At 30.6% G+C, this 8,487-nt stretch overlaps 1 long non-coding RNA gene across 1 annotated transcript; it reads right to left on the reverse strand.

Annotated features, from left to right (window-relative positions):
• Positions 1 to 2,282: 2,282 nt before the first annotated feature.
• LOC127723051 (uncharacterized) lies at positions 2,283 to 4,029 on the reverse strand. The gene is made up of 3 exons (XR_007991834.1): positions 3,809 to 4,029; positions 3,104 to 3,211; positions 2,283 to 2,873 (listed from the first exon to the last, which is right to left on the reverse strand). It is a non-coding gene; the product is annotated as an uncharacterized LOC127723051 (long non-coding RNA).
• Positions 4,030 to 8,487: the final 4,458 nt, after the last annotated feature.

The raw sequence follows: 8,487 nt of genomic DNA on the forward strand, positions 1-8,487 counted from the left end.
ATATTTCCTGTATGTTGAGTCATAGATATAGGAAACTTGAATATTGTCAAATTTTGCGAAGTCATAGTGAGGTTGATTTTTGTAAGCTAATACAAAGGGTGATACCCATAAAATGTCATACATTAGAAAGTAACATTTGAATTTTTTTTTTTTTCTTAAAATGTTCTGTACCAAGTCAGGAATGTGACAGTTGTTATCAAATAGTCCGTTTCTATGTATGTTGGCATTTGTTTTTGTTGCACTTTAGTGTTTCTGTTGTTCCGTTGTATTCCTATTATAGTTGATGTGTTTCCCTCGGTTTTAGTTTGTAACCCGGATTTGTTTTCTCTCAATCGATTTATGACTTTGAACAGCGGTATACTACTGTTGCCTTATTTATAAAGAGCCACTCAATAATACAATGTTTGGCTTGATTTATTTTAAATTCAAATAATTTTGACATGTTGCAATGTGACTATTGTGCTATATTGAGGGTGTGTGTTAAGAATTATCATGGTCAATAAATTGTAAAACCAATAAAAGTCTTCAATTCTATAAAGTTGTATAACTGTAAATCTGTGTATGAAAAGTTCATCCGTTGAGATGCGTATAAACTGTACATCCGTGAAAAAGTTTAAAGTGTACATCTGTAAAACTGGATAAGAAAAGTACATCCGTTGAGATGCGTATAAAATGTATATATCTGTAAAGCTGTATATCAAAAGTACATTATTCAGATGCATATGAACTGTACATCTATAAAGCTGTGTATGAAAAGTACATCTGTTGAGGTGCGTATAAAATGTATATATCTGTAAAGCTTGACAAAAAATTACATCTATTGAGATGCGTATAAACTGTACATCTGTAAAGCTGTATATGAAAAGTACATCCGTTGAGATGCGTATTTAATAAACTGTACATCTGTAAAGCTGTATATTAAAAGAAGAACACCCGTTGAGATGCGTACAAACTGTACATCTGTAAAGCTATATATGAAAGGTACATATGTTGAGATGCGTATAAACTGTACATCTGTAAAGCTGGATAAGAAAAGCACATCCGTTGAGATGCGTATAAATTGTACATCTGTAAAGCTGGATAAGAAAAGTACATCCGTTGAGATGCGTATAAACTGTACATCTGTAAAGCTGGATATGAAAAGTTCATCCGTTGGGATGCGTATAAACTGTACATCTGTAAAGCTGTATATGAAAAGTACATCTGTTGAGATGCGTATAAGCTGTACATTTGTAAAGCTGGATATGAAAAGTTCATCCGTTGGGATGCGTATAAACTGTACATCTGTAAAGCTGTATATGAAAAGTACATCCGTTGAGATGCGTATAAACTGTACATCTGTAAAGCTGGATATGAAAAGAACATTCGTTGAGATGCGTATAAACCGTACATCTGTAAAGCTGTATATTAAGAAAAGTTCATCTGTTGAGATGCGTATAAACTGTACATCTGTAAAGCTGTGTATGAAAAGTACATCTGTTGAGATGCGTATAAACTGTATATCTATAAAGATGTGTATGAAAAGTTCATCCGTCGAGATGCGTATTAACTGTACATATGTAAAGGTGTGTATGAAAAGTACATCTGTTGAGATGCGTATAAACTGTATATCTGTAAAGCTGTGTATGAAAAGTTCATCCGTTGAGATGCGTATAAACTGTACATCCGTGAAAAAGTTTAAAGTGTAATAAAAACAGTAAATATATATATATATATCTTTATAAATGTAATGTATTTGCACTTTTACTGATGTAAAGATATTATATATACATCTTAACATTTGCACATGCAGTCATTTTAAATAAAATGTACATATTTTATATCATCGTAACATCTCAATAAATGTACAAATTATATCATCGTAACATCTCAACAAATGTACCGTGAAATTATATCATCATAATATCCAAACAAATGAACAGTTTATATCATCGTAACATCTTCAGGGGCCTCGGTGGCCGAGTGGTCTAAGTACACTGTAAATCTAAGTGTTAATAAATAGAACACTGCTTGAACGCTTTTTTGTAACACTTTTTGAACGTGTAATGGTGTTCCAAATGTTTACACTAGTGTTCATCAATTGAATGTGTGGTGTTCAGTTTTTAATGCCTTTGTGTTTCATTTTTGAACACTTGATGTTAGAGTTCTTAACACTTAGTGTTCAACGATTTAACGTGTCCGAATGTTCAAAATCTTAATACGTCGACGCGTTCAACAGCCATGTAACACTTTTTGAACACATAGAACATGTTTAAAGCCAAAGTGTTAAGATTCATAACACCAGACGTTAACTTTCAGAACAGTTGACATAAGTGTTCAAAGTGATGGTGTTCAAATGTGGAACATGTTCTATTTTCAAGCGTACATAATTTTCCATAAGTACTCAACTTAAATAAACTGTTATAAAAACTATATTCAATCAGGCAAAATATAACAATAAAACATATTTTAACAAGTAATTCTTTATGTAATCAAATGAGCATATTATATGTAAGAAAAGTACACCAGATACCTTATGATATCACAAGTAACAGTCAGTGAAATCACATACATAATGTTTTTAAACTGACTTAATATATATCACAAATAATGATTTTCCCCTACATGACTAGATAGTTGCAACATCATTTGTATCCTAACCAAAAAAGCATGTCAATGTGATAATTAGATAGTTTATGATATAGGTATTTGTCACAATGAAAGTTTAAAAGTTTGCAAATTCCAACAGTTCTTGTACGATCACATACAATGTACGCTCCATTTTTCAGTGCATCTTCACTTAAAGCTATCAACTGGGTGGCATTTTATGTGTTGTTATCAACTTCCAATTTCAAAATCCTCCACAACAAGGAATGTCTATGAGCCTATATATCCTGCAAAATAAAATTAAAAATTTATAGAAGAGAGTTTTTCATAAAGCATCAAATTATGCAATGCTTGTTATGCTTTAATGTCGATATATACTAGTGTACAAATTGATATTCTATAGCAATGAAATGCAAGTTTTGACATTATAAATTACAAAAGTCGATTTCTTGACCTAAGGTGAACAGATAGAAATGATACACCCACATAAGCTATTAATATACATATATTGTCATACCTTTTTTCGACATCTTTCTTTTTTCCACCACTTTATAGCATGCAGAAATGACCTTTTTGGGATTATTGGCTACCGGTTCCTAATTCAAACATTTTAATCTAACGATTCCTGCAAATAAAAAAAACAAATGCATTTTCTAAGTCAAAAATGGTGTTCCAAATGTTTGCACTAGTGTTCATCAATTGAATGTGTGGTGATCAGTTTTTAATGCCTTTGTGTTTCATTTTTGAACACTTGATGTTAGAGTTCTTAACACTTAGTGTTCATCAATTGAATGTGTGGTGTTCAGTTTTTAATGCCTTTGTGTTTCATTTTTGAACACTTGATGTTAGAGTTATTAACACTTAGTGTTCATCAATTGAATGTGTGGTGTTCAGTTTTTAATGCCTTTGTGTTTCATTTTTTAACACTTGATGTTAGAGTTCTTAACACTTAGTGTTCAGCTAATGTATGTGGATGTCGAAAATCATTATTTATTATGTATAACAGACAGACTGTTTATTCATCAGTTTAGGAAATCATCAGAACAAAGCTGACAGTTATTTACGTTTATATCTAAAGCCCGTTTTTAATTCGTCTTTTATGTTGAATATTGAAAATTTGAATATAACAGTTATGAATATTTGACAAATATATATCTGGCATGAGAAAATAACAAGGAAGCCATCGAACTACCTATGGAGATTATTCTAACTTGTTACTTACTTCTTTCGTGTTCATATGGGATAGAAGTCCCTTCTCCAGTTCTCTTTCTTATGTGTATCCATTCTTCGTTTAACCGCCTAAATCGCCAGCCGATATCTGTTTCCGGTATTTGGTATCCTGGTATATTTGTTTTAACACGAGGTGTTCAAAATTTCGAGCGATTTGAACACTGATTGAACATGTAATGTTAATAAAATGAACGGATCATGAAATAAGATAAACATCGATATATTTGTATTACGATATTATCATAACAGGCCTCATTGATATGCATAATTATGTCACTTATAAGTAAAACTAGTATATATAAATAAATAATAAAATAAATTCATAAACTATACATATATGCCAGCTTGGAAGTTTAATATTTCACATTTACTAAAATATTAGCCAAAAATTCACAAGACCATCATTCTGCGTATACATTCATATTTTTTAAAGAATTTCTTTTTGAATTTGCCAATTGGAAGGATAGAAAATCGGACAAACGACTATCTTCTTTTTTAGATCAGAATTTGAACACCGGTGTTCACTGCGTCTGAACACACATGTTAATATTTTTAACACAAACGTTAAAACTTTGAACACGTCTCTAAGCATGAACATATGACGTTAAAATATTGAACATTCGGTGTACAAATTTTGAACGCGTCCGGGCGCGTCAGGCGTCAGGTATATTTACAGTGTAGTTACTACTGTAATCACTAGCCAGTCAACACTGAGGTTGTGAGTTCGAACCCGCTCGTGCGGGTGCACTCGACTCCAATCTTAATTGACTAGGATTGTCAGTTTTCCTATCGAAGGTCGATGGTTTTCTCAGGGTGCTCCGGCTTCCTCCACCAATAAAAACTGGCCGCCACGAAATAGCCCAAAAGCGGTGCTTAAAAGTGGCGTTAAAACACCAAAAATCAAATCAAATCAAATCGTAACATCTTAACAAATGTACAGTTTATATCATATCGTAACATCTTAACAAATGTACAGTTTATATCATCGTCACATCTTAACAAATGAGAGAGAGAGAGAGAGAGAGAGAGAGAGAGAGAGAGAGAGAGACCACTTGACATTACATATAAATTAGATATTAGGGTTTTTCAGACATTAACCCTTCTGCGACAAACCGTTTGAAGAAAATTTCAAACTATTCAGTGAAAAATTGTATTTGCCTGTTCTCTTGTCCAGGTTTCTTATTTCTTATCCCGCTTCAGATAATATGAAAAGAACTATTCTGAACTGGTGAAACAACAATACACAAAACAATGTTCAATAAAATAAGCGGCTATAATACTAGGGTATGAGCCGAGGGGGTAATAGCCAAAATGTTTTTGAAACAGAATTAACAGTCAAGGGCGTTACTTAAACAAGTAAGTTATTTTTTTTAGTTACTTATATAGGTAATTTTTGTTTTTAAAAATTATAAAATTACTCAATAGAGTGATTTTAAATTTCAATAGAAGCATGGACTAAATGAAGTTTTCATGAATTTTTACATCATTTTATATTTCATAAAATTAAGAATTTATTAAATTTGAGAGGAGTATAGAGATAAAGGGTTACTTTAAAACTAATGACAAAAATATTACTTGAATAAGTTATTTTATACATCTTTGAAAGAATTAGTAATAACACTTATTTAACATTGTTTTGTTAGCTGTGTAACCTTCTGAAAATAAAATAAAATAAAGAATATTATATATATTATTATTATTATATTATATATTATCATTATAAGGTCAAGCACAGGTACTTGTTTATATCCATGGGAAGGTCGGCCATCCAGATGCTACATATGGATAGTAGTTGACCTTCCCATGGATAGAAACAAGTGCCTGTGGAGTCAAGGGGTCAGTTATCCACCTCTGTATAAGACATATTTTTTTAAGCTATTTCTTCTTCTTCTTCTTCTTCTTCGGAAATCCACCCTATTTGCAGGGTCACCGCTTAAAAATATACTAGTTTAGATAATTTTTAAAAATGCTTATACTTTATAAAATATTAAAATTCTATTAAGTTTAAATATGTAACTTTGTTTTAATAAAACAAAAATAATAGGGATAAAAGGTAAAAAAAACTTGTATTTACACTGTACATATCATACTGCCATGTTCTTAGAACATTAGATTTTAAAATTCAAAAATGGAAAAAAACTTAAGCTTAATAAGTTTATAAGTGTCCACTTATTATTTTGTAAACTTGAGTCAATAGGAATTAGTAGTAAAATGTTGAATGCTTTAAAATCTTTATACCATAAAGTACAGTCATGTGTTAAAGTTAATGGGAATTTAACCCAATGGTTTGATGTTAAATGTGGTTTAAAACAAGGGTGTGTGTTATCGCCCATCTTATTCAATATTTTTATTAATAATTTAGTAAATGAATTTTTATTAATAATTTAGTAAATGAGGTTAAAAATTTAAATGTTGGTATTCCGCTAGAGGAAGAGAAAATATGTATTCTGCTCTCTGCTGATGATATTGTTTTACTTGCTGAAAATGAATCAGACTTACAGATGCTCTTAGATGTTTTACATATGTGGTGTCATAAAAATGATATTAGTGTTGATTTGAATAAATCTAAAATTATTCATTTTAGAACACCTTCATCTCCAAGGTCTATTAATACATTTAAGCTTGGTAATGATAATATTGAAATTGTAATACAATATACTTACCTTGGTTTACATCTTACAGAATTTTTAAATTATGATTTAATGGCAAAAGCTATTGCCAAGTCTGCAAGTAGAGCTCTTTGGTTATTGATCGCAAAATGTAAATCAAATGGTGGTTTTTGTTACTCTACTTATACAAAGCTTTTTGACACACTTGTATGGTCAGTCATCGATTATGGTGCTTCAATATGGGGAACAAGATAATTCACTTGCATAAATGCAGTTAAAAACAGAGCGATGAGATTTGTTATGGGTGTAGGAAAATATACACCAAACTTATCTCTGTATGGTGATATGGGCTGGACACCTTGTAATGTAAAGCAATGGACAGCTGTTTTTAGATTATGGTCCAGATTTTGTAAAATGGACAATGATAGATTGAACAAACGAGTATTTATGAGGTCATATAAGTATGGAAATAAAACAATTAAAAACTGGTGCTTCAGAGTAATGACTTAGTTTAAAGAGTATAATCTTGAACCATATTGTAATTGTGATATATTGTTAACCATAAATGTAATTAAGGATATAGAATGCTTAGCTATTGATGTATATAAAACTGAATGGCATAATAAGTTGGTTTCGAATGAATATGCCAAACTACATACCTATAAATTATTTAAAACAGAATTTAAGGTAGAAAATTATATTTGCAAAACTATTGCAGGTAAATATAGAAGTGCTTTTGCCAAATTTCGCTGTGGTGTTGCGCCCTTAAAAATTGAAACGGGCCGGTATCAGAACTTACCTATTAATGAAAGAATATGTTTTAATTGTAATGACAATACCATTGAAGATGAGAAACATGTAATTTTGAAATGTCCACTATATGCAGATTTTCGTGCTGTATTGTTTAATCATGCTTATTCTTTTAGTCATGATTTTAATAGTATGTCAGATGACGATAAATTTGTATTTTTATTTAGTGATGAAAATGTTTACTTGTATACTGCCAAAATCTGCTATGATATTTTACTGAAAAGAAAATGTTTATTATATTCTTAAAATGTATACTTTTTATTATGTTTTATGTTTTATATTTTATGTATGTATATATATATGTAAATGTATATACCAATTTTATAGTCTCTCATAACTCTTTTTAGAGTGGCTCTTGTTTTATATGTGAAGTTGTAATATTATGTAAATGTTTTATAAGAGGTGATACTCAAATAAAATATTGTCTTGTCTTGTCTTGTCTTGTTAAAAGATGAAAATATGTGATAAGATTTATTTTTGTCAGTAATGATAAAAAGTTAACAATCAAGCGAGGTTCCTCATTACTGAGATGTTTCATTAAAATCCCAAAGACTCTTTAACCCATGTTGCTAATTTCATTTAACATGTATTATTATTTATGTTAAAAATAGAACATTGAGGGTCATAATTTAGATATTATTTATCATTCAGCAACAGGTTTAATTCTCTATTTCAATGGAGTATTTAAGGGTGGAATGACAAAGAAAAATATCATTAATGATATGTTCTTATTTATATCCATTCTCATGACCGACACTGGCTAGATTTTTATATAATGTGATGTTCACCAGCAAAGAGTCAAGCACAAATGTTTATCATCTTTCACCGAATTTCTGCAGTCTTGCAATTGGTATGCAGAGTATAAATGTTATATATATTTCACTGAAATTCTGCTCTCTAGGTATGCAATGCATATACTTAGTCTGTGCAAATTCTCAGTTCTAAAGCTACTAGTTGAGATTTTGGTATGCGACTGTTGGTGGAACAGTCAACTAATAATTGGAGTAGATCATTTTCAGATTCAATGATGTAGTTGTAGTTGATCTGATTTTCAATCATCAAATGTGTGAGTCTGATATGGTGATTTTTTTCTGACAGAGTTAAGGCTTTTGCAGTTAATAAGAACATTTTTATAGTCTTCTGTTTCTTCCACACATAGTTTGCACTCTGCAGATTTTGTTGAATCAAAGCGGTTGTTTATACTTTGAGTTTTATACGTCCCAGTCAGTATTCTGGATTTAATTATGCCTTT

The sequence above is a fragment of the Mytilus californianus genome, unplaced genomic scaffold (assembly GCF_021869535.1).
Source record: "Mytilus californianus isolate M0D057914Y unplaced genomic scaffold, xbMytCali1.0.p SCAF_13, whole genome shotgun sequence".
Classification (NCBI taxonomy): Eukaryota; Metazoa; Mollusca; class Bivalvia; order Mytilida; family Mytilidae; genus Mytilus; species Mytilus californianus.